Below are 25,338 nucleotides of genomic sequence, written 5' to 3' on the forward strand. Positions count from 1 at the left end.
TCTGTTCTGCAGTTTTCCCCATGGTTCCCCACATTTCGCAATCCATTCCCCCTGCTCCGTTTGTTTCCCCTCTGTTTTGTAGTGTTCCCCACAGTTCCCCACTTTTTCCAATCAGTTCCCCCTGCTCCCTTTGATTCCCCTCTGTCCTGCAGTGTTCCCCATGGGCCCCACTTTTTCCAATCCGTTCCCCCTGCTTGCTTTGGTTCTCCTCTGTTCTGCAGATCTCTCCACGAATCCCCACTTTTTCCAATCTGTTCCCCCTCCTCCCTTTGGTTCCCCTCTGTTCTGCATTGTTCCCCACGGTTCCCCACTTTTCCAAACTGTACCCCCTGCTCCCTTTGGTGTCCCTCTGTTCTGCAGTGTTCCTCACGGTTCCCCACTTTTTCCAATCTGTTCATCCTGCCCCCTTTGGTTCCCCACTGTTCTGCATTTTTATACACGATTCCCCACTTTTTCCAATCTGTTACCCCTGCTCCCTTTGGTTCCTCACTGTTCTGCAGTGTTCCTCACGGTTCTCCACATTTTTTCCAACCTGTACCCCCTGCTCCCTTTGCTTCCCCTCTGTTCTGCAGTGTTCCCCAGAGTACTCTTTCTTTTCCAATCCACTCCCCTGCTCCCTTTGGTTCCTCACTGTTCTGCAGTGTTCCCCACGGTTCTCCAATTTTTTTCTAATCTGTTCCCCCTTCTCCCTCTGGTTCGCCTCTGTTCTACATTTTTCCAGAAGTTTCCCCACTTTTTGCAATCCGTTCCCCCTGCTCCTTTGGCTCCACTCAGTTCTGCAGTTTTCCCCATGGTTCCCCACATTTTGCAATCTGTTTCCCCTGCTCCCTTTGGTTCCCCTCTGTTCTGCATTGTTCCCCACGGTCACCCACTTTTCCGAACTGTACCCCCTGCTCCCTTTGGTTCACCTCTGTTCTGCAGTGTTCCAAACGTTCCCCACTTTTTCCAATCTGTTCCCCCTGCACCCTTTGATTCACCTCTGTTCTGCAGTGTTGCCCACTGTTCTCAACTTTTTCCATCTGTTCCTCCTGCTCCCTTTGGTTCCCCACTGTTCTGCATTTTTGCACACGGTTCCCCACTTTTTAAAAACTGTTCCCCCTGCTCACTTTGGTTCCTCACTGTTCTGCAGTGTTCCCCACGATTCTCCACATTCTTTTCCTTCCTGTACCCCCTGCTCCCTTTGGTTCCCCACTGTTGTGCATTTTTGCACATGGTACCCCACTTCTTCTAATCTGTTCCTCCTGCACCCTTTGTTTCCCCACTGTTGTGCATTTTTACACACGGTACCCCACTCTTTCCAATCTGTTCCCCCTGCTCCCTTTGGTTCCTCACTGTTCTGCAGTGTTCCCCACGGTTCCCCACTTTTTCCAATGCGTTCCCCTGCTCCCTTTGGTTCCCCTCTGTTCTGCAGTGTTCCCCACGGTACCCCACATTTTCCAAACTGCTCCCCCTGCCTGCTTTGGTTTCATACTGTTCTGCAGTATTCCCCACGGTTCCCCACTTTTTTACAATCTGTTCGCCCTGCTCCCTTTGGTTCCCCTCTGTCCTGCAGTGTCCTCCACGGTTCCCCACTTTTTCCAACCTGTACCTCCTGCTCCCTTTGGTTCCCCTCTGTCATGCAGTATTTTCAAAGTTCCCCAATTTTTTCCAATCTGTTCCCCCTGATCCCTTTGGTTCCCCTCTGTCGTGCAGTGTTCCCCACAGTTCCCCACTTTTTTACAAACTGTTTGCCCTGCTCTCTTTGGTTTCCCCTGTTCTGCATTGTCCTCCACGGTTCCAAACTTTTTGCAATCCATTCCCCCTGTTCCGTTTGTTTGCCCTCTGTTCTGCAGTGTCCCCCACTGTTCCCCACTTTTTCCAATCAGTTCCCCCTGCTCCCTTTGATTCCCCTCTGTCCTACAGTGTTCCCCATCGGTGCAACATTTTACAATCCGTTCCCACTGTTCCCTTTGTTTCCCCTCTGTCCTGCAGTGTTCTGCACGATTCCCCACTTTTTCCAAACAGTTCCCCCTGCTCCCTTTGATTCTGCTCTGTCCTCCAGTGTTCCCCACGGGCCCCACTTTTTGCAATCCGTTCCCCCTGCTCCTTTGGCTCCACTCTGTTCTGCAGTTTTCCCCATGGTTCCCCACATTTTGCAATCCATTCCCCCTGCTCCGTTTGTTTCCCCTCTGTTCTGTAGTGTTCCCCACAGTTCCCCACTTTTTCCATTCAGTTCCCCCTGCTCCCTTTGATTCCCATCTGTCCTGCAGTGTTCCCCATGGGCCCCACTTTTTCCAATCCGTTCCCCCTGCTTGCTTTGGTTCTCCTCTGTTCTGCAGATCTCTCCACGAATCCCCACTTTTTCCAATCTGTTCCCCCTCCTCCCTTTGGTTCCCCTCTGTTCTGCATTGTTCCCCACGGTTCCCCACTTTTCCAAACTGTACCCCCTGCTCCCTTTGGTGTCCCTCTGTTCTGCAGTGTTCCTCACGGTTCCCCACTTTTTCCAATCTGTTCATCCTGCCCCCTTTGGTTCCCCACTGTTCTGCATTTTTACACACGCTTCCCCACTTTTTCCAATCTGTTACCCCTGCTCCCTTTGGTTCCTCACTGTTCTGCAGTGTTCCTCACGGTTCTCCACATTTTTTCCAACCTGTACCCCCTGCTCCCTTTGCTTCCCCTCTGTTCTGCAGTGTTCCCCAGAGTACTCTTTCTTTTCCAATCCACTCCCCTGCTCCCTTTGGTTCCTCACTGTTCTGCAGTGTTCCCCACGGTTCTCCAAATTTTTTCTAATCTGTTCCCCCTTCTCCCTCTGGTTCGCCTCTGTTCTACATTTTTCCAGAAGTTTCCCCACTTTTTGCAATCCGTTCCCCCTGCTCCTTTGGCTCCACTCTGTTCTGCAGTTTTCCCCATGGTTCCCCACATTTTGCAATCCATTCCCCCTGCTCCGTTTGTTTCCCCTCTGTTCTGTAGTGTTCCCCACAGTTCCCCACTTTTTCCAATCAGTTCCCCCTGCTCCCTTTGATTCCCCTCTGTCCTGCAGTGTTCCCCATGGGCCCCACTTTTTCCAATCCGTTCCCCCTGCTTGCTTTGGTTCTCCTCTGTTCTGCAGATCTCTCCACGAATCCCCACTTTTTCCAATCTGTTCCCCCTCCTCCCTTTGGTTCCCCTCTGTTCTGCATTGTTCCCCACGGTTCCCCACTTTTCCAAACTGTACCCCCTGCTCCCTTTGGTGTCCCTCTGTTCTGCAGTGTTCCTCACGGTTCCCCACTTTTTCCAATCTGTTCTTCCTGCCCCCTTTGGTTCCCCACTGTTCTGCATTTTTACACACGCTTCCCCACTTTTTCCAATCTGTTACCCCTGCTCCCTTTGGTTCCTCACTGTTCTGTAGTGTTCCTCACGGTTCTCCACATTTTTTCCAACCTGTACCCCCTGCTCCCTTTGCTTCCCCTCTGTTCTGCAGTGTTCCCCAGAGTACTCTTTCTTTTCCAATCCACTCCCCTGCTCCCTTTGGTTCCTCACTGTTCTGCAGTGTTCCCCACGGTTCTCCAAATTTTTTCTAATCTGTTCCCCCTTCTCCCTCTGGTTCGCCTCTGTTCTACATTTTTCCAGAAGTTTCCCCACTTTTTGCAATCCGTTCCCCCTGCTCCTTTGGCTCCACTCTGTTCTGCAGTTTTCCCCATGGTTCCCCACATATTACAATCCATTCCCCCTGCTCCGTTTGTTTCCCCTCTGTTCTGCAGTGTTCCCCACAGTTCCCCACTTTTTCCAATCAGTTCCCCCTGCTCCCTTTGATTCCCCTCTGTCCTGCAGTGTTCCCAATGGGCCCCACTTTTTCGAATCCTTTCCCCCTGCTCCCTTTGTGTCCCCACTGTTCTGCAGAACACCCCACGATTCCCCAATTTTTCCAATCTGTTCCCCCTTCTCCCTTTGGTTCCTCTCTGTTCTGCATTGTTCCCCTCGGGTCCGCACTATTCCGAGCTGTTCCCCCTGCTCCCTTTGGTTCTGCTCTGTTCTGCAGTTTTCCCCACGGTTCTCCAAACTTTTTCTAATCTGTTCCCATGCTCCCTTTGGTTCCCGTCTGCCCTGCAGTGTCCTCCATGCTTCCCCACTTTTTCCAATGCGTTCCCCCTGCTACCTTTGGTTTCCCTCTGTTCTGCAGTGTTCCCCACAGTTCCAAACTTTTTCAAATCGGTTCCCCCTGCTCCCTTTGATTACCCTCTGTCATGCAGTGTTCGTCATGGGCCCCACTTTTTGCAATCCGTTTCCCCTGCTCACTTTTGTTCCCTTCTGTGCTGCAGTGTTCTCCACGGTTCCCCACTTTTTCCAACCTGTACCTCCTGCTCCCTTTGGTTCCCCTCTGTCATGCAGTGTTCCCCACGTTTCCCCACTTTTTCCAACCTGTACCTCTTGCTCCCTTTGGTGCCCCTCTGTTCTGCAGTGTTTCCCACGGTTCCCCACTTTTTCCCATCTGTTACCCCTGCTACCTCTGGTTCCCCTCTGTTCTGCATTTATCTACACTGTTCCCCACTTTTTCCAATCCAATCCCCCTGCTTCCTTTGGTTCACCTCTCTTCTGCAGAACTCCCCACGATTCCCCACTTTTTCCAATCTGTTTCCCCTGCTCCCTTTGGTTCCCCTCTGTTTTGCATTGTTCCCCACGGTTCCCCACTTTTCCGAACTGTACCCCCTGCTCCCTTTGGTTCACCTCTGTTCTGCAGTGTTCCAAACGGTTCCCCACTTTTTCCAATCTGTTCCCCCTGCACCCTTTGATTCACCTCTGTTCTGCAGTGTTGCCCACTGTTCTCAACTTTTTCCATCTGTTCCTCCTGCTCCCCTTGGTTCCCCACTGTTCTGCATTTTTGCACACGGTTCCCCACTTTTTAAAAACTGTTCCCCCTGCTCACTTTGGTTCCTCACTGTTCTGCAGTGTTCCCCACGATTCTCCACATTCTTTTCCTTCCTGTACCTCCTGCTCCCTTTGGTTCCCCACTGTTGTGCATTTTTGCACATGGTACCCCACTTCTTCTAATCTGTTCCTCCTGCACCCTTTGTTTCCCCACTGTTGTGCATTTTTACACACGCTACCCCACTCTTTCCAATCTGTTCCCCCTGCTCCCTTTGGTTCCTCACTGTTCTGCAGTGTTCCCCACGGTTCCCCACTTTTTCCAATGCGTTCCCCTGCTCCCTTTGGTTCCCCTCTGTTCTGTAGTGTTCCCCACGGTACCCCACATTTTCCAAACTGTTCCCCCTGCCTGCTCTGGTTTCATACTGTTCTGCAGTATTCCCCACGGTTCCCCACTTTTTTACAATCTGTTCGCCCTGCTCCCTTTGGTTCCCCTCTGTCCTGCAGTGTCCTCCACGGTTCCCCACTTTTTCCAACCTGTACCTCCTGCTCCCTTTGGTTCCCCTCTTTCATGCAGTGTTTTCAAAGTTCCCCAATTTTTTCCAATCTGTTCCCACTGATCCCTTTGGTTCCCCTCTGTCGTGCAGTGTTCCCCACGGTTCCCCACTTTTTTACAAACTGTTTGCCCTGCTCTCTTTGGTTTCCCCTGTTCTGCATTGTCCTCCACGGTTCCAAACTTTTTGCAATCCATTCCCCCTGTTCCGTTTGTTTGCCCTCTGTTCTGCAGTGTCCCCCACTGTTCCCCACTTTTTCCAATCAGTTCCCCCTGCTCCCTTTGATTCCTTCTGTCCTACAGTGTTCCCCATCGGTGCAACATTTTACAATCCGTTCCCCCTGCTTCCTTTGGTTCCCCTCTGTCGTGCAGTGTTCCCCACGGTTCCCCACTTTTTCCAATGCATTCCCTCTGCTCCCTTTGGTGCCCCTCTGTTCTGCAGTGTTCCCCACGGTTCCCCACTTATTCCATTCTGTTTCCCCTGCTACCTCTGGTTCCCCTCTGTTCTGCATTTTTCTACACTGTTCCCCACTTTTTCCAATCGGATCCCCCTGCTTCCTTTGGTTCACCTCTGTTCTGCAGAACTCCCCACGATTCCCCACTTTTTCCAATCTGTTCCCCCTGCTCCCTTTGGTTCCCCTCTGTTCTGCATTGTTCCACACGGTTCCCCACTTTTCCGAACAGTACCCCCTGCTCCCTTTGGTTCACCTCTTTTCTGCAGTGTTCCAAACGGTTCCCCACTTTTTCCAATCTGTTCCCCCTGCACCCTTTGATTCACCTCTGTTCTGCAGTGTTGCCCACTTTTCTCAACATTTTCCAATCAGTTCCTCCTGCTCCCTTTGGTTCCTCACTGTTCTGCAGTGTTCCTCACGGTTCTCCACATTTTTTCCAACCTGTAGCCCCTGCTCCCTATGGTTCCCCTCTGCCCTGCAGTATTCCCCATGGTTCCCCACTTTTTCCAATCAGTTCCCCCTGCTCCCTTTGATTCCGCTCTGTCCTCCAGTGTTCCCCATGGGCCCCACTTTTTCCAATCTGTTCCCCCTGCTCCCTTTGGTTCCCCTCATTTCTGCATTCTTCCACACGGTTCCCCACTTTACCGAACAGTACACCCTGCTCCCTTTGGTTCACCTCTGTTCTGCAGTGTTCCAAACGGTTCCCCACTTTTTCCAATCTGTTCCCCCTGCACCCTTTGATTCACCTCTGTTCTGCAGTGTTGCCCACTGTTCTCAACTTTTTCCAATCTGTTCCTCCTGCTCCCTTTGGTTCCTCACTGTTCTGCAGTGTTCCTCACGGTTCTCCACATTTTTTCCAACCTGTAGCCCCTGTTCCCTTTGTTTACCCTCTGTCCTGCAGTGTTCTGCACGATTCCCCACTTTTTCCAATCAGTTCTCCCTGCTCCCTTTGATTCCGCTCTGTCCTCCAGTGTTCCCCACGGGCCCCTTTTTTTGCAATCCGTTCCCCCTGCTCCTATGGCTCCACTCTGTTCTGCAGTTTTCCCCATGGTTCCCCACATTTTGCAATCCATTCCCCCTGCTCCGTTTGTTTCCCCTCTGTTTTGTAGTGTTCCCCACAGTTCCCCACTTTTTCCAATCAGTTCCCCCTGCTCCCTTTGATTCCCCTCTGTCCTGCAGTGTTCCCCATGGGCCCCACTTTTTCCAATCCGTTCCCCCTGCTTGCTTTGGTTCTCCTCTGTTCTGCAGATCTCTCCACGAATCCCCACTTTTTCCAATCTGTTCCCCCTCCTCCCTTTGGTTCCCCTCTGTTCTGCATTGTTCCCCACGGTTCCCCACTTTTCCAAACTGTACCCCCTGCTCCCTTTGGTGTCCCTCTGTTCTGCAGTGTTCCTCACGGTTCCCCACTTTTTCCAATCTGTTCATCCTGCCCCCTTTGGTTCCCCACTGTTCTGCATTTTTACACACGCTTCCCCACTTTTTCCAATCTGTTACCCCTGCTCCCTTTGGTTCCCCTCTGTTCTGCAGTGTTCCCCAGAGTTCTCTTTCTTTTCCAATCCACTCCCCTGCTCCCTTTGGTTCCTCACTGTTCTGCAGTGTTCCCCACGGTTCTCCAAATTTTTTCTAATCTGTTCCCCCTTCTCCCTCTGGTTCGCCTCTGTTCTACATTTTTCCAGAAGTTTCCCCACTTTTTGCAATCCGTTCCCCCTGCTCCTTTGGCTCCACTCTGTTCTGCAGTTTTCCCCATGGTTCCCCACATTTTGCAATCCATTCCCCCTGCTCCATTTGTTTCCCCTCTGTTCTGCAGTGTTCCCCACAGTTCCCCACTTTTTCCAATCAGTTCCCCCTGCTCCCTTTGATTCCCCTCTGTCCTGCAGTGTTCCCCATGGGCCCCACTTTTTCCAATCCGTTCCCCCTGCTTCCTTTGGTTCACCTCTGTTCTGCAGATCTCTCCACGAATCCCCACTTTTTCCAATTTGTTCCCCCTGCTCCCTTTGGTTCCCCTCTGTTCTGCATTGTTCCCCACGATTCCCCACTTTTCCAAACTGTACCCCCTGCTCCCTTTGGTGTCCCTCTGTTCTGCATTTTTCCACACGGTTCCCCACTTTTTCCAATCTGTTACCCCTGCTCCCTTTGGTTCCTCACTGTTCTGCAGTGTTCCTCACGGTTCTCCACATTTTTTCCAACCTGTACCCCCTGCTCCCTTTGCTTCCCCTCTGTTCTGCAGTATTCCCCAGAGTTCTCTATCTTTTCCAATCCGTTCCCCCTGCTACCTTTGGTTCATCACTGTTCTGCAGTGTTCCCCACGGTTCTCCAAATTTTTTCTAATCTGTTCCCCCTTCTCCCTCTGGTTCGCCTCTGTTCTACATTTTTCCAGAAGTTTCCCCACTTTTTGCAATCCGTTCCCCCTGCTCCTTTGGCTCCACTCTGTTCTGCAGTTTTCCCCATGGTTCCCCACATTTTGCAATCCATTCCCCCTGCTCCGTTTGTTTCCCCTCTGTTCTGTAGTGTTCCCCACAGTTCCCCACTTTTTCCAATCAGTTCCCCCTGCTCCCTTTGATTCCCCTCTGTCCTGCAGTGTTCCCCATGGGCCCCACTTTTTCCAATCCGTTCCCCCTGCTTGCTTTGGTTCTCCTCTGTTCTGCAGATCTCTCCACGAATCCCCACTTTTTCCAATCTGTTCCCCCTCCTCCCTTTGGTTCCCCTCTGTTCTGCATTGTTCCCCACGGTTCCCCACTTTTCCAAACTGTACCCCCTGCTCCCTTTGGTGTCCCTCTGTTCTGCAGTGTTCCTCACGGTTCCCCACTTTTTCCAATCTGTTCTTCCTGCCCCCTTTGGTTCCCCACTGTTCTGCATTTTTACACACGCTTCCCCACTTTTTCCAATCTGTTACCCCTGCTCCCTTTGGTTCCTCACTGTTCTGTAGTGTTCCTCACGGTTCTCCACATTTTTTCCAACCTGTACCCCCTGCTCCCTTTGCTTCCCCTCTGTTCTGCAGTGTTCCCCAGAGTACTCTTTCTTTTCCAATCCACTCCCCTGCTCCCTTTGGTTCCTCACTGTTCTGCAGTGTTCCCCACGGTTCTCCAAATTTTTTCTAATCTGTTCCCCCTTCTCCCTCTGGTTCGCCTCTGTTCTACATTTTTCCAGAAGTTTCCCCACTTTTTGCAATCCGTTCCCCCTGCTCCTTTGGCTCCACTCTGTTCTGCAGTTTTCCCCATGGTTCCCCACATATTACAATCCATTCCCCCTGCTCCGTTTGTTTCCCCTCTGTTCTGCAGTGTTCCCCACAGTTCCCCACTTTTTCCAATCAGTTCCCCCTGCTCCCTTTGATTCCCCTCTGTCCTGCAGTGTTCCCAATGGGCCCCACTTTTTCGAATCCTTTCCCCCTGCTCCCTTTGTGTCCCCACTGTTCTGCAGAACACCCCACGATTCCCCACTTTTTCCAATCTGTTCCCCCTTCTCCCTTTGGTTCCTCTCTGTTCTGCATTGTTCCCCTCGGGTCCGCACTATTCCGAGCTGTTCCCCCTGCTCCCTTTGGTTCTGCTCTGTTCTGCAGTTTTCCCCACGGTTCTCCAAACTTTTTCTAATCTGTTCCCATGCTCCCTTTGGTTCCCGTCTGCCCTGCAGTGTCCTCCATGCTTCCCCACTTTTTCCAATGCGTTCCCCCTGCTACCTTTGGTTTCCCTCTGTTCTGCAGTGTTCCCCACAGTTCCAAACTTTTTCAAATCGGTTCCCCCTGCTCCCTTTGATTACCCTCTGTCATGCAGTGTTCGTCATGGGCCCCACTTTTTGCAATCCGTTTCCCCTGCTCACTTTTGTTCCCTTCTGTGCTGCAGTGTTCTCCACGGTTCCCCACTTTTTCCAACCTGTACCTCCTGCTCCCTTTGGTTCCCCTCTGTCATGCAGTGTTCCCCACGTTTCCCCACTTTTTCCAACCTGTACCTCTTGCTCCCTTTGGTGCCCCTCTGTTCTGCAGTGTTTCCCACGGTTCCCCACTTTTTCCCATCTGTTACCCCTGCTACCTCTGGTTCCCCTCTGTTCTGCATTTATCTACACTGTTCCCCACTTTTTCCAATCCAATCCCCCTGCTTCCTTTGGTTCACCTCTCTTCTGCAGAACTCCCCACGATTCCCCACTTTTTCCAATCTGTTTCCCCTGCTCCCTTTGGTTCCCCTCTGTTTTGCATTGTTCCCCACGGTTCCCCACTTTTCCGAACTGTACCCCCTGCTCCCTTTGGTTCACCTCTGTTCTGCAGTGTTCCAAACGGTTCCCCACTTTTTCCAATCTGTTCACCCTGCACCCTTTGATTCACCTCTGTTCTGCAGTGTTGCCCACTGTTCTCAACTTTTTCCATCTGTTCCTCCTGCTCCCCTTGGTTCCCCACTGTTCTGCATTTTTGCACACGGTTCCCCACTTTTTAAAAACTGTTCCCCCTGCTCACTTTGGTTCCTCACTGTTCTGCAGTGTTCCCCACGATTCTCCACATTCTTTTCCTTCCTGTACCTCCTGCTCCCTTTGGTTCCCCACTGTTGTGCATTTTTGCACATGGTACCCCACTTCTTCTAATCTGTTCCTCCTGCACCCTTTGTTTCCCCACTGTTGTGCATTTTTACACACGCTACCCCACTCTTTCCAATCTGTTCCCCCTGCTCCCTTTGGTTCCTCACTGTTCTGCAGTGTTCCCCACGGTTCCCCACTTTTTCCAATGCGTTCCCCTGCTCCCTTTGGTTCCCCTCTGTTCTGCAGTGTTCCCCACGGTACCCCACATTTTCCAAACTGTTCCCCCTGCCTGCTTTGGTTTCATACTGTTCTGCAGTATTCCCCACGGTTCCCCACTTTTTTACAATCTGTTCGCCCTGCTCCCTTTGGTTCCCCTCTGTCCTGCAGTGTCCTCCACGGTTCCCCACTTTTTCCAACCTGTACCTCCTGCTCCCTTTGGTTCCCCTCTGTCATGCAGTGTTTTCAAAGTTCCCCAATTTTTTCCAATCTGTTCCCCCTGATCCCTTTGGTTCCCCTCTGTCGTGCAGTGTTCCCCACGGTTCCCCACTTTTTTACAAACTGTTTGCCCTGCTCTCTTTGGTTTCCCCTGTTCTGCATTGTCCTCCACGGTTCCAAACTTTTTGCAATCCATTCCCCCTGTTCCGTTTGTTTGCCCTCTGTTCTGCAGTGTCCCCCACTGTTCCCCACTTTTTCCAATCAGTTCCCCCTGCTCCCTTTGATTCCTTCTGTCCTACAGTGTTCCCCATCGGTGCAACATTTTACAATCCGTTCCCCCTGCTTCCTTTGGTTCCCCTCTGTCGTGCAGTGTTCCCCACGGTTCCCCACTTTTTCCAATGCATTCCCTCTGCTCCCTTTGGTGCCCCTCTGTTCTGCAGTGTTCCCCACGGTTCCCCACTTATTCCATTCTGTTTCCCCTGCTACCTCTGGTTCCCCTCTGTTCTGCATTTTTCTACACTGTTCCCCACTTTTTCCAATCGGATCCCCCTGCTTCCTTTGGTTCACCTCTGTTCTGCAGAACTCCCCACGATTCCCCACTTTTTCCAATCTGTTCCCCCTGCTCCCTTTGGTTCCCCTCTGTTCTGCATTGTTCCACACGGTTCCCCACTTTTCCGAACAGTACCCCCTGCTCCCTTTGGTTCACCTCTTTTCTGCAGTGTTCCAAACGGTTCCCCACTTTTTCCAATCTGTTCCCCCTGCACCCTTTGATTCACCTCTGTTCTGCAGTGTTGCCCACTTTTCTCAACATTTTCCAATCAGTTCCTCCTGCTCCCTTTGGTTCCTCACTGTTCTGCAGTGTTCCTCACGGTTCTCCACATTTTTTCCAACCTGTAGCCCCTGCTCCCTATGGTTCCCCTCTGCCCTGCAGTATTCCCCATGGTTCCCCACTTTTTCCAATCAGTTCCCCCTGCTCCCTTTGATTCCGCTCTGTCCTCCAGTGTTCCCCATGGGCCCCACTTTTTCCAATCTGTTCCCCCTGCTCCCTTTGGTTCCCCTCATTTCTGCATTCTTCCACACGGTTCCCCACTTTACCGAACAGTACACCCTGCTCCCTTTGGTTCACCTCTGTTCTGCAGTGTTCCAAACGGTTCCCCACTTTTTCCAATCTGTTCCCCCTGCACCCTTTGATTCACCTCTGTTCTGCAGTGTTGCCCACTGTTCTCAACTTTTTCCAATCTGTTCCTCCTGCTCCCTTTGGTTCCTCACTGTTCTGCAGTGTTCCTCACGGTTCTCCACATTTTTTCCATCCTGTAGCCCCTGTTCCCTTTGTTTACCCTCTGTCCTGCAGTGTTCTGCACGATTCCCCACTTTTTCCAATCAGTTCTCCCTGCTCCCTTTGATTCCGCTCTGTCCTCCAGTGTTCCCCACGGGCCCCTTTTTTTGCAATCCGTTCCCCCTGCTCCTATGGCTCCACTCTGTTCTGCAGTTTTCCCCATGGTTCCCCACATTTTGCAATCCATTCCCCCTGCTCCATTTGTTTCCCCTCTGTTTTGTAGTGTTCCCCACAGTTCCCCACTTTTTCCAATCAGTTCCCCCTGCTCCCTTTGATTCCCCTCTGTCCTGCAGTGTTCCCCATGGGCCCCACTTTTTCCAATCCGTTCCCCCTGCTTGCTTTGGTTCTCCTCTGTTCTGCAGATCTCTCCACGAATCCCCACTTTTTCCAATCTGTTCCCCCTCCTCCCTTTGGTTCCCCTCTGTTCTGCATTGTTCCCCACGGTTCCCCACTTTTCCAAACTGTACCCCCTGCTCCCTTTGGTGTCCCTCTGTTCTGCAGTGTTCCTCACGGTTCCCCACTTTTTCCAATCTGTTCATCCTGCCCCCTTTGGTTCCCCACTGTTCTGCATTTTTACACACGCTTCCCCACTTTTTCCAATCTGTTACCCCTGCTCCCTTTGGTTCCCCTCTGTTCTGCAGTGTTCCCCAGAGTTCTCTTTCTTTTCCAATCCACTCCCCTGCTCCCTTTGGTTCCTCACTGTTCTGCAGTGTTCCCCACGGTTCTCCAAATTTTTTCTAATCTGTTCCCCCTTCTCCCTCTGGTTCGCCTCTGTTCTACATTTTTCCAGAAGTTTCCCCACTTTTTGCAATCCGTTCCCCCTGCTCCTTTGGCTCCACTCTGTTCTGCAGTTTTCCCCATGGTTCCCCACATTTTGCAATCCATTCCCCCTGCTCCATTTGTTTCCCCTCTGTTCTGCAGTGTTCCCCACAGTTCCCCACTTTTTCCAATCAGTTCCCCCTGCTCCCTTTGATTCCCCTCTGTCCTGCAGTGTTCCCCATGGGCCCCACTTTTTCCAATCCGTTCCCCCTGCTTCCTTTGGTTCACCTCTGTTCTGCAGATCTCTCCACGAATCCCCACTTTTTCCAATTTGTTCCCCCTGCTCCCTTTGGTTCCCCTCTGTTCTGCATTGTTCCCCACGATTCCCCACTTTTCCAAACTGTACCCCCTGCTCCCTTTGGTGTCCCTCTGTTCTGCATTTTTCCACACGGTTCCCCACTTTTTCCAATCTGTTACCCCTGCTCCCTTTGGTTCCTCACTGTTCTGCAGTGTTCCTCACGGTTCTCCACATTTTTTCCAACCTGTACCCCCTGCTCCCTTTGCTTCCCCTCTGTTCTGCAGTATTCCCCAGAGTTCTCTATCTTTTCCAATCCGTTCCCCCTGCTACCTTTGGTTCATCACTGTTCTGCAGTGTTCTCCACGGTTCTCCAAATTTTTTATAAGCTGTTCCCCCTTCTCCCTCTGGTTCGCCTCTGTTCTACATTTTTCCACAAGGTTCCCCATTTTTTTCCAATCCGTTCCCCCTGCTTCCTTTGGTCCACCTGTTTTCTGCAGAGTTCCCCACGGTCCACTCTTTCGAATCCTTTCCCCCTGATCCCTTTGGGTCCCCACTGTTCTGCAGAACTCCCAACGATTCCCCACTTTTTCCAATCTGTTCCCCCTTCTCCCTTTGGTTCCTCTCTGTTCTGCATTGTTCCCCTCGGGTCCGCACTTTTCCGAGCTGTTCCCCCTGCTCCCTTTGGTTCAGCTCTGTTCTGCAGTTTTCCCTACGGTTCTCCAAACTTTTTCTAATCTGTTCCCATGCTCTGTTTGGTTCCCGTCTGACCTGCAGTGTCCCCCATGGTTCCCCACTTTTTCCAATCCGTTCCCCCTGCTACCTTTGGTTTCCCCCTGTTCTGCAGTGTTCCCCACAGTTCCCAACTTTTTCCAATCGGTTCCCCCTGCTCCCTTTGATTACCCTCTGTCATGCAGTGTTCGCCATGGGCCCCACTTTTTGCAATCCGTTTCCCCTGCTCACTTTTGTTCCCATCTGTGCTGCAGTGTTCTCCACGGTTCCCCACTTTTTCCAACCTGTACCTCCTGCTCCCTTTGGTTCCCCTCTGTCATGCAGTGTTCCCCACGGTTCCCCACTTTTTCCAACCTGTACCTCCTGCTCCCTTTGGTGCCCCTCTGTTCTGCAGTGTTGCCCACGGTTCCCCACTTTTTCCAATCTGTTACCCCTGCTACCTCTGGTTCCCCTCTGTTCTGCACTTTTCTACACTGTTCCCCACTTTTTCCAATCCAATCCCCCTGCTTCCTTTGTTTCACCTCTGTTCTGCAGAACTCCCCACGATTCCCCACTTTTTCCATCTGTTTCCCCTGCTCCCTTTGGTTCCCCTCTGTTCTGCATTGTTCCCCACGGTCACCCACTTTTCCGAACTATACCCCCTGCTCCCTTTGGTTCACCTCTGTTCTGCAGTGTTCCAAACGTATCCCCACTTTTTCCAATCTGTTCCCCCTGCTCCCTTTGTTTCACCTCTGTTCTGCAGTGTTGCCCACTGTTCTCAACTTCTTCCAATCTGTTCCTCCTGCTCCCTTTGGTTCCCCACTGTTCTGCATTTTTGCACACGGTTCCCCACTTTTTCAAAACTGTTCCCCCTGCTCCCTTTGGTTCCTCACTCTTCTGCAGTTTTCCTCACGGTTCTCCACATTTTTCCAACCTGTACCCCCTGCTCCCTATGGTTCCCCTCTGCCCTGCAGTGTCCCCCATGGTTCCCCACTTTTTCCAATCTGTTCCCCCTGTTCCCTTTGGTTCACCTCTGTTCTGCAGTGTTCCCGACGCTTCCCCACTTTTTCCAATCCGTTCCCTCTGCTCCCTTTGGTTCCCCTCTATTCTGCAGTGTTCCCCACGATTCTCCACATTCTTTTCCTTCCTGTCCCCCTGCTCCCTTTGGTTCCCAACTGTTGTGCATTTTTGCACACGGTACCCCACTTCTAATCTGTTCCTCCTGCACCCTTTGTTTCCCCACTGTTGTGCATTTTTACACACGGTACCCCACTTTTTCCAATCATTTCCCCCTGCTACCTATGGTTTCCCTCTGTTCTGCAGTGTTCCCCACAGTTCCCAACTTTTTCCAATCGGTTCCCCCTGCTCCCTTTGATTGCCCTCTGTCATGCAGTGTTCGCCATGGGCCCCACTTTTTGCAATCCGTTTCCCCTGCTCACTTTTGTACCCATCTGTGCTGCAGTGTTCTCCACGGTTCCCCACATTTTCCAACCTGTACCTCCTGCTCCCTTTGGTTCCCCTCTTTCATGCAGTATTCCCCACGGTTCCCCACTTTTTCCAATCCGTTACCTCTGCTCCCTTTGGTTCCCCTCTGTTCTGCAGTGTTCCCCACAGTTCTGCACCTTTTCCAATTCGTTCCCCCTGCTCCCTTTGGTTCCCCACCTTTCTGCATTTTTCCGCACGGTTCCCTACTTTTTCCAATCGGTTCCCACTGTTCCCTTTGTTTCCCCTCTGTCCTGCAGTGTTCTGCACGATTCCCCACTTTTTCCAATCAGTTCCCCCTGCTCCCTTTGATTCCGCTCTGTCCTCCAGTGTTCCCCACGGGCCCCACTTTTTGCAATCCGTTCCCCCTGCTCCTTTGGCTCCACTCTGTTCTGCAGTTTTCCCCATGGTTCCCCACATTTTGCAATCCATTCCCCCTGCTCCGTTTGTTTCCCCTCTGTTTTGTAGTGTTCCCCACAGTTCCCCACTTTTTCCAATCAGTTCCCCCTGCTCCCTTTGATTCCCCTCTGTCCTGCAGTGTTCCCCATGGGCCCCACTTTTTCCAATCCGTTCCCCCTGCTTGCTTTGGTTCTCCTCTGTTCTGCAGATCTCTCCACGAATCCCCACTTTTTCCAATCTGTTCCCCCTCCTCCCTTTGGTTCCCCTCTGTTCTGCATTGTTCCCCACGGTTCCCCACTTTTCCAAACTGTACCCCCTGCTCCCTTTGGTGTCCCTCTGTTCTGCAGTGTTCCTCACGGTTCCCCACTTTTTCCAATCTGTTCATCCTGCCCCCTTTGGTTCCCCACTGTTCTGCATTTTTATACACGCTTCCCCACTTTTTCCAATCTGTTACCCCTGCTCCCTTTGGTTCCTCACTGTTCTGCAGTGTTCCTCACGGTTCTCCACATTTTTTCCAACCTGTACCCCCTGCTCCCTTTGCTTCCCCTCTGTTCTGCAGTGTTCCCCAGAGTACTCTTTCTTTTCCAATCCACTCCCTGCTCCCTTTGGTTCCTCACTGTTCTGCAGTGTTCCCCATGGTTCTCCAATTTTTTTCTAATCTGTTCCCCCTTCTCCCTCTGGTTCGCCTCTGTTCTACATTTTTCCAGAAGTTTCCCCACTTTTTGCAATCCGTTCCCCCTGCTCCTTTGGCTCCACTCTGTTCTGCAGTTTTCCCCATGGTTCCCCACATTTTGCAATCCATTCCCCCTGCTCCGTTTGTTTCCCCTCTGTTCTGCAGTGTTCCCCACAGTTCCCCACTTTTTCCAATCAGTTCCCCCTGCTCCCTTTGATTCCCCTCTGTCCTGCAGTGTTCCCCATGGGCCCCACTTTTTCCAATCCGTTCCCCCTGCTTCCTTTGGTTCACCTCTGTTCTGCAGATCTCTCCACGAATCCCCACTTTTTCCAATCTGTTCCCCCTGCTCCCTTTGGTTCCCCTTTGTTCTGCATTGTTCCCCACGGTTCCCCACTTTTCCAAACTGTACCCCCTGCTCCCTTTGGTGTCCCTCTGTTCTGCATTTTTCCACACGGTTCCCCACTTTTTCCAATCTGTTACCCCTGCTCCCTTTGGTTCCTCACTGTTCTGCAGTGTTCCTCACGGTTCTCCACATTTTTTCCAACCTGTACCCCCTGCTCCCTTTGCTTCCCCTCTGTTCTGCAGTATTCCCCAGAGTTCTCTATCTTTTCCAATCCGTTCCCCCTGCTACCTTTGGTTCATCACTGTTCTGCAGTGTTCTCCACGGTTCTCCAAATTTTTTCTAATCTGTTCCCCCTTCTCCCTCTGGTTCGCCTCTGTTCTACATTTTTCCACAAGGTTCCCCATTTTTTTCCAATCCGTTCCCCCTGCTTCCTTTGGTCCACCTGTTTTCTGCAGAGTTCCCCACGGTCCACTCTTTCGAATCCTTTCCCCCTGATCCCTTTGGGTCCCCACTGTTCTGCAGAACTCCCCACGATTCCCCACTTTTTCCAATCTGTTCGCCCTTCTCCCTTTGGTTCCTCTCTGTTCTGCATTGTTCCCCTCGGGTCCGCACTTTTCCGAGCTGTTCCCCCTGCTCCCTTTGGTTCAGCTCTGTTCTGCAGTTTTCCCTACGGTTCTCCAAACTTTTTCTAATCTGTTCCCATGCTCTGTTTGGTTCCCGTCTGATCTGCAGTGTCCCCCATGGTTCCCCACTTTTTCCAATCCGTTCCCCCTGCTACCTTTGGTTTCCCCCTGTTCTGCAGTGTTCCCCACAGTTCCCAACTTTTTCCAATCGGTTCCCCCTGCTCCCTTTGATTACCCTCTGTCATGCAGTGTTCGCCATGGGCCCCACTTTTTGCAATCCGTTTCCCCTGCTCACTTTTGTTCCCATCTGTGCTGCAGTGTTCTCCACGGTTCCCCACTTTTTCCAACCTGCACCTCCTGCTCCCTTTGGTTCCCCTCTGTCATGCACTGTTCCCCACGGTTCCCCACTTTTTCCAACCTGTACCTCCTGCTCCCTTTGGTGCCCCTCTGTTCTGCAGTGTTGCCCACGGTTCCCCACTTTTTCCAATCTGTTACCCCTGCTACCTCTGGTTCCCCTCTGTTCTGCACTTTTCTACACTGTTCCCCACTTTTTCCAATCCAATCCCCCTGCTTCCTTTGTTTCACCTCTGTTCTGCAGAACTCCCCACGATTCCCCACTTTTTCCATCTGTTTCCCCTGCTCCCTTTGGTTCCCCTCTGTTCTGCATTGTTCCCCACGGTCACCCACTTTTCCGAACTGTACCCCCTGCTCCCTTTGGTTCACCTCTGTTCTGCAGTGTTCCAAACGTTTCCCCACTTTTTCCAATCTGTTCCCCCTGCACCCTTTGTTTCACCTTTGTTCTGCAGTGTTGCCCACTGTTCTCAACTTCTTCCAATCTGTTCCTCCTGCTCCCTTTGGTTCCCCACTGTTCTGCATTTTTGCACACGGTTCCCCACTTTTTCAAAACTGTTCCCCCTGCTCCCTTTGGTTCCTCACTCTTCTGCAGTTTTCCTCACGGTTCTCCACATTTTTCCAACCTGTACCCCCTGCTCCCTATGGTTCCCCTCTGCCCTGCAGTGTCCCCCATGGTTCCCCACTTTTTCCAATCTGTTCCCCCTGTTCCCTTTGGTTCACCTCTGTTCTGCAGTGTTCCCGACGCTTCCCCACTTTTTCCAATCCGTTCCCTCTGCTCCCTTTGGTTCCCCTCTATTCTGCAGTGTTCCCCACGATTCTCCACATTCTTTTCCTTCCTGTCCCCCTGCTCCCTTTGGTTCCCCACTGTTGTGCATTTTTGCACACGGTACCCCACTTCTAATCTGTTCCTCCTGCACCCTTTGTTTCCCCACTGTTGTGCATTTTTACACACGGTACCCCACTTTTTCCAATCCTTTCCCCCTGCTACCTATGGTTTCCCTCTGTTCTGCAGTGTTCCCCACAGTTCCCAACTTTTTCCAATCGGTTCCCCCTGCTCCCTTTGATTGCCCTCTGTCATGCAGTGTTCGCCATGGGCCCCACTTTTTGCAATCCGTTTCCCCTGCTCACTTTTGTACCCATCAGTGCTTCAGTGTTCTGCACGGTTCCCCACTTTTTCCAACCTGTACCTCCTGCTCCCTTTGGTTCCCCTCTGTCATGCAGTATTCCCCACGGTTCCCCACTTTTTCCAATCCGTTACCTCTGCTCCATTTGGTTCCCCTCTGTTCTGCAGTGTTCCCCACAGTTCTGCACCTTTTCCAATTCATTCCCCCTGCTCCCTTTGGTTCCCCACCTTTCTGCATTTTTCCGCACGGTTCCCTACTTTTTCCAATCGGTTCCCACTGTTCCCTTTGTTTCCCCTCTGTCCTGCAGTGTTCTGCACGATTCCCCACTTTTTCCAATCAGTTCCCCCTGCTCCCTTTGATTCCGCTCTGTCCTCCAGTGTTCCCCACGGGCCCCACTTTTTGCAATCCGTTCCCTCTGCTCCTTTGGCTCCACTCTGTTCTGCAGTTTTCCCCATGGTTCCCCACATTTTGCAATCCATTCCCCCTGCTCCGTTTGTTTCCCCTCTGTTTTGTAGTGTTCCCCACAGTTCCCCACTTTTTCCAATCAGTTCCCCCTGCTCCCTTTGTTTCCCCTCTGTCCTGCAGTGTTCCCCATGGGCCCCACTTTTTCCAATCCGTTCCCCCTGCTCCTTTGGCTCCACTCTGTTCTGCAGTTTTCCCCATGGTTCCCCACATTTTGCAATCCATTCCCCCTGCTCCGTTTGTTTCCCCTCTGTTTTGTAGTGTTCCCCACAGTTCCCCAGTTTTTCCAATCAGTTCCCCCTGCTCCCTTTGATTCCCCTCTGTCCTGCAGTGTTCCCCATGGGCCCCACTTTTTCCAATCCGTTCCCCCTGCTTGCTTTGGTTCTCCTCTGTTCTGCAGATCTCTCCACGAATCCCCACTTTTTCCAATCTGTTCCCCCTCCTCCCTTTGGTTCCCCTCTGTTCTGCATTGTTCCCCACGGTTCCCCACTTTTCCAAACTGTACCCCCTGCTCCCTTTGGTGTCCCTCTGTTGTGCAGTGTTCCTCACGGTTCCCCACTTTTTCCAATCTGTTCATCCTGCCCCCTTTGGTTCCCCACTGTTCTGCATTTTTACACACGCTTCCCCACTTTTTCCAATCTGTTACCCCTGCTCCCTTTGGTTCCTCACTGTTCTGCAGTGTTCCTCACGGTTCTCCACATTTTTTCCAACTTGTACCCCCTGCTCCCTTTGCTTCCCCTCTGTTCTGCAGTGTTCCCCAGAGTACTCTTTCTTTTCCAATCCACTCCCCTGCTCCCTTTGGTTCCTCACTGTTCTGCAGTGTTCCCCACGGTTCTCCAATTTTTTTCTAATCTGTTCCCCCTTCTCCCTCTGGTTCGCCTCTGTTCTACATTTTTCCAGAAGTTTCCCCACTTTTTGCAATCCGTTCCCCCTGCTCCTTTGGCTCCACTCTGTTCTGCAGTTTTCCCCATGGTTCCCCACATTTTGCAATCCATTCCCCCTGCTCCGTTTGTTTCCCCTCTGTTCTGCAGTGTTCCCCACAGTTCCCCACTTTTTCCAATCAGTTCACCCTGCTCCCTTTGATTCCCCTCTGTCCTGCAGTGTTCCCCATGGGCCCCACTTTTTCCAATCCGTTCCCCCTGCTTCCTTTGGTTCACCTCTGTTCTGCAGATCTCTCCACGAAACCCCACTTTTTCCAATCTGTTCCCCCTGCTCCCTTTGGTTCCCCTTTGTTCTGCATTGTTCCCCACGGTTCCCCACTTTTCCAAACTGTACCCCCTGCTCCCTTTGGTGTCCCTCTGTTCTGCATTTTTCCACACGGTTCCCCACTTTTTCCAATCTGTTACCCCTGCTCCCTTTGGTTCCTCACTGTTCTGCAGTGTTCCTCACGGTTCTCCACATTTTTTCCAACCTGTACCCCCTGCTCCCTTTGCTTCCCCTCTGTTCTGCAGTATTCCCCAGAGTTCTCTATCTTTTCCAATCCGTTCCCCCTGCTACCTTTGGTTCATCACTGTTCTGCAGTGTTCTCCACGGTTCTCCAAATTTTTTCTAATCTGTTCCCCCTTCTCCCTCTGGTTCGCCTCTGTTCTACATTTTTCCACAAGGTTCCCCATTTTTTTCCAATCCGTTCCCCCTGCTTCCTTTGGTCCACCTGTTTTCTGCAGAGTTCCCCACGGTCCACTCTTTCGAATCCTTTCCCCCTGATCCCTTTGGTTCCCCACTGTTCTGCAGAACTCCCCACGATTCCCCACTTTTTCCAATCTGTTCGCCCTTCTCCCTTTGGTTCCTCTCTGTTCTGCATTGTTCCCCTCGGGTCCGCACTTTTCCGAGCTGTTCCCCCTGCTCCCTTTGGTTCAGCTCTGTTCTGCAGTTTTCCCTACGGTTCTCCAAACTTTTTCTAATCTGTTCCCATGCTCTGTTTGGTTCCCGTCTGATCTGCAGTGTCCCCCATGGTTCCCCACTTTTTCCAATCCGTTCCCCCTGCTACCTTTGGTTTCCCCCTGTTCTGCAGTGTTCCCCACAGTTCCCAACTTTTTCCAATCGGTTCCCCCTGCTCCCTTTGATTACCCTCTGTCATGCAGTGTTCGCCATGGGCCCCACTTTTTTCAATCCGTTTCCCCTGCTCACTTTTGTTCCCATCTGTGCTGCAGTGTTCTCCACGGTTCCCCACTTTTTCCAACCTGTACCACCTGCTCCCTTTGGTTCCCCTCTGTCATGCAGTGTTCCCCACGGTTCCCCACTTTTTCCAACCTGTACCTCCTGCTCCCTTTGGTGCCCCTCTGTTCTGCAGTGTTGCCCACGGTTCCCCACTTTTTCCAATCTGTTACCCCTGCTACCTCTGGTTCCCCTCTGTTCTGCACTTTTCTACACTGTTCCCCACTTTTTCCAATCCAATCCCCCTGCTTCCTTTGTTTCACCTCTGTTCTGCAGAACTCCCCACGATTCCCCACTTTTTCCATCTGTTTCCCCTGCTCCCTTTGGTTCCCCTCTGTTCTGCATTGTTCCCCACGGTCACCCACTTTTCCGAACTGTACCCCCTGCTCCCTTTGGTTCACCTCTGTTCTGCAGTGTTCCAAACGTTTCCCCACTTTTTCCAATCTGTTCCCCCTGCACCCTTTGTTTCACCTTTGTTCTGCAGTGTTGCCCACTGTTCTCAACATCTTCCAATCTGTTCCACCTGCTCCCTTTGGTTCCCCACTGTTCTGCATTTTTGCACACGGTTCCCCACTTTTTCAAAACTGTTCCCCCTGCTCCCTTTGGTTCCTCACTCTTCTGCAGTTTTCCTCACGGTTCTCCACATTTTTCCAACCTGTACCCCCTGCTCCCTATGGTTCCCCTCTGCCCTGCAGTGTCCCCCATGGTTCCCCACTTTTTCCAATCTGTTCCCCCTGTTCCCTTTGGTTCACCTCTGTTCTGCAGTGTTCCCGACGCTTCCCCACTTTTTCCAATCCGTTCCCTCTGCTCCCTTTGGTTCCCCTCTATTCTGCAGTGTTCCCCACGATTCTCCACATTCTTTTCCTTCCTGTCCCCCTGCTCCCTTTGGTTCCCCACTGTTGTGCATTTTTGCACACGGTACCCCACTTCTAATCTGTTCCTCCTGCACCCTTTGTTTCCCCACTGTTGTGCATTTTTACACACGGTACCCCACTTTTTCCAATCCTTTCCCCCTGCTACCTATGGTTTCCCTCTGTTCTGCAGTGTTCCCCACAGTTCCCAACTTTTTCCAATCGGTTCCCCCTGCTCCCTTTGATTGCCCTCTGTCATGCAGTGTTCGCCATGGGCCCCACTTTTTGCAAGCCGTTTCCCCTGCTCACTTTTGTACCCATCAGTGCTGCAGTGTTCTGCACGGTTCCCCACTTTTTCCAACCTGTACCTCCTGCTCCCTTTGGTTCCCCTCTGTCATGCAGTATTCCCCACGGTTCCCCACTTTTTCCAATCCGTTACCTCTGCTCCATTTGGTTCCCCTCTGTTCTGCAGTGTTCCCCACAGTTCTGCACCTTTTCCAATTCGTTCCCCCTGCTCCCTTTGGTTCCCCACCTTTCTGCATTTTTCCGCACGGTTCCCTACTTTTTCCAATCGGTTCCCACTGTTCCCTTTGTTTCCCCTCTGTCCTGCAGTGTTCTGCACGATTCCCCACTTTTTCCAATCAGTTCCCCCTGCTCCCTTTGATTCCCCTCTGTCCTGCAGTGTTCCCCATGGGCCCCACTTTTTCCAATCCGTTCCCCCTGCTCCTTTGGCTCCACTCTGTTCTGCAGTTTTCCCCATGGTTCCCCACATTTTGCAATCCATTCCCCCTGCTCCGTTTGTTTCCCCTCTGTTTTGTAGTGTTCCCCACAGTTCCCCACTTTTTCCAATCAGTTCCCCCTGCTCCCTTTGATTCCCCTCTGTCCTGCAGTGTTCCCCATGGGCCCCACTTTTTCCAATCCGTTCCCCCTGCTTGCTTTGGTTCTCCTCTGTTCTGCAGATCTCTCCACGAATCCCCACTTTTTCCAATCTGTTCCCCCTCCTCCCTTTGGTTCCCCTCTGTTCTGCATTGTTCCCCACGGTTCCCCACTTTTCCAAACTGTACCCCCTGCTCCCTTTGGTGTCCCTCTGTTGTGCAGTGTTCCTCACGGTTCCCCACTTTTTCCAATCTGTTCATCCTGCCCCCTTTGGTTCCCCACTGTTCTGCATTTTTACACACGCTTCCCCACTTTTTCCAATCTGTTACCCCTGCTCCCTTTGGTTCCTCACTGTTCTGCAGTGTTCCTCACGGTTCTCCACATTTTTTCCAACTTGTACCCCCTGCTCCCTTTGCTTCCCCTCTGTTCTGCAGTGTTCCCCAGAGTACTCTTTCTTTTCCAATCCACTCCCCTGCTCCCTTTGGTTCCTCACTGTTCTGCAGTGTTCCCCACGGTTCTCCAATTTTTTTCTAATCTGTTCCCCCTTCTCCCTCTGGTTCGCCTCTATTCTACATTTTTCCAGAAGTTTCCCCACTTTTTGCAATCCGTTCCCCCTGCTCCTTTGGCTCCACTCTGTTCTGCAGTTTTCCCCATGGTTCCCCACATTTTGCAATCCATTCCCCCTGCTCCGTTTGTTTCCCCTCTGTTCTGCAGTGTTCCCCACAGTTCCCCACTTTTTCCAATCAGTTCCCCCTGCTCCCTTTGATTCCCCTCTGTCCTGCAGTGTTCCCCATGGGCCCCACTTTTTCCAATCCGTTCCCCCTGCTTCCTTTGGTTCACCTCTGTTCTGCAGATATCTCCACGAAACCCCACTTTTTCCAATCTGTTCCCCCTGCTCCCTTTGGTTCCCCTTTGTTCTGCATTGTTCCCCACGGTTCCCCACTTTTCCAAACTGTAACCCCTGCTCCCTTTGGTGTCCCTCTGTTCTGCATTTTTCCACACGGTTCCCCACTTTTTCCAATCTGTTACCCCTGCTCCCTTTGGTTCCTCACTGTTCTGCAGTGTTCCTCACGGTTCTCCACATTTTTTCCAACCTGTACCCCCTGCTCCCTTTGCTTCCCCTCTGTTCTGCAGTATTCCCCAGAGTTCTCTATCTTTTCCAATCCGTTCCCCCTGCTACCTTTGGTTCATCACTGTTCTGCAGTGTTCTCCACGGTTCTCCAAATTTTTTCTAATCTGTTCCCCCTTCTCCCTCTGGTTCGCCTCTGTTCTACATTTTTCCACAAGGTTCCCCATTTTTTTCCAATCCGTTCCCCCTGCTTCCTTTGGTCCACCTGTTTTCTGCAGAGTTCCCCACGGTCCACTCTTTCGAATCCTTTCCCCCTGATCCCTTTGGGTCCCCACTTTTCTGCAGAACTCCCCACGATTCCCCACTTTTTCCAATCTGTTCGCCCTTCTCCCTTTGGTTCCTCTCTGTTCTGCATTGTTGCCCTCGGGTCCGCACTTTTCCGAGCTGTTCCCCCTGCTCCCTTTGGTTCAGCTCTGTTCTGCAGTTTTCCCTACGGTTCTCCAAACTTTTTCTAATCTGTTCCCATGCTCTGTTTGGTTCCCGTCTGATCTGCAGTGTCCCCCATGGTTCCCCACTTTTTCCAATCCGTTCCCCCTGCTACCTTTGGTTTCCCCCTGTTCTGCAGTGTTCCCCACAGTTCCCAACTTTTTCCAATCGGTTCCCCCTGCTCCCTTTGATTACCCTCTGTCATGCAGTGTTCGCCATGGGCCCCACTTTTTTCAATCCGTTTCCCCTGCTCACTTTTGTTCCCATCTGTGCTGCAGTGTTCTCCACGGTTCCCCACTTTTTCCAACCTGTACCTCCTGCTCCCTTTGGTTCCCCTCTGTCATGCAGTGTTCCCCACGGTTCCCCACTTTTTCCAACCTGTACCTCCTGCTCCCTTTGGTGCCCCTCTGTTCTGCAGTGTTGCCCACGGTTCCCCACTTTTTCCAATCTGTTACCCCTGCTACCTCTGGTTCCCCTCTGTTCTGCACTTTTCTACACTGTTCCCCACTTTTTCCAATCCAATCCCCCTGCTTCCTTTGTTTCACCTCTGTTCTGCAGAACTCCCCACGATTCCCCACTT

The sequence above is a fragment of the Narcine bancroftii genome, unplaced genomic scaffold (assembly GCF_036971445.1).
Source record: "Narcine bancroftii isolate sNarBan1 unplaced genomic scaffold, sNarBan1.hap1 Scaffold_152, whole genome shotgun sequence".
Lineage (NCBI taxonomy): Eukaryota > Metazoa > Chordata > Chondrichthyes > Torpediniformes > Narcinidae > Narcine > Narcine bancroftii.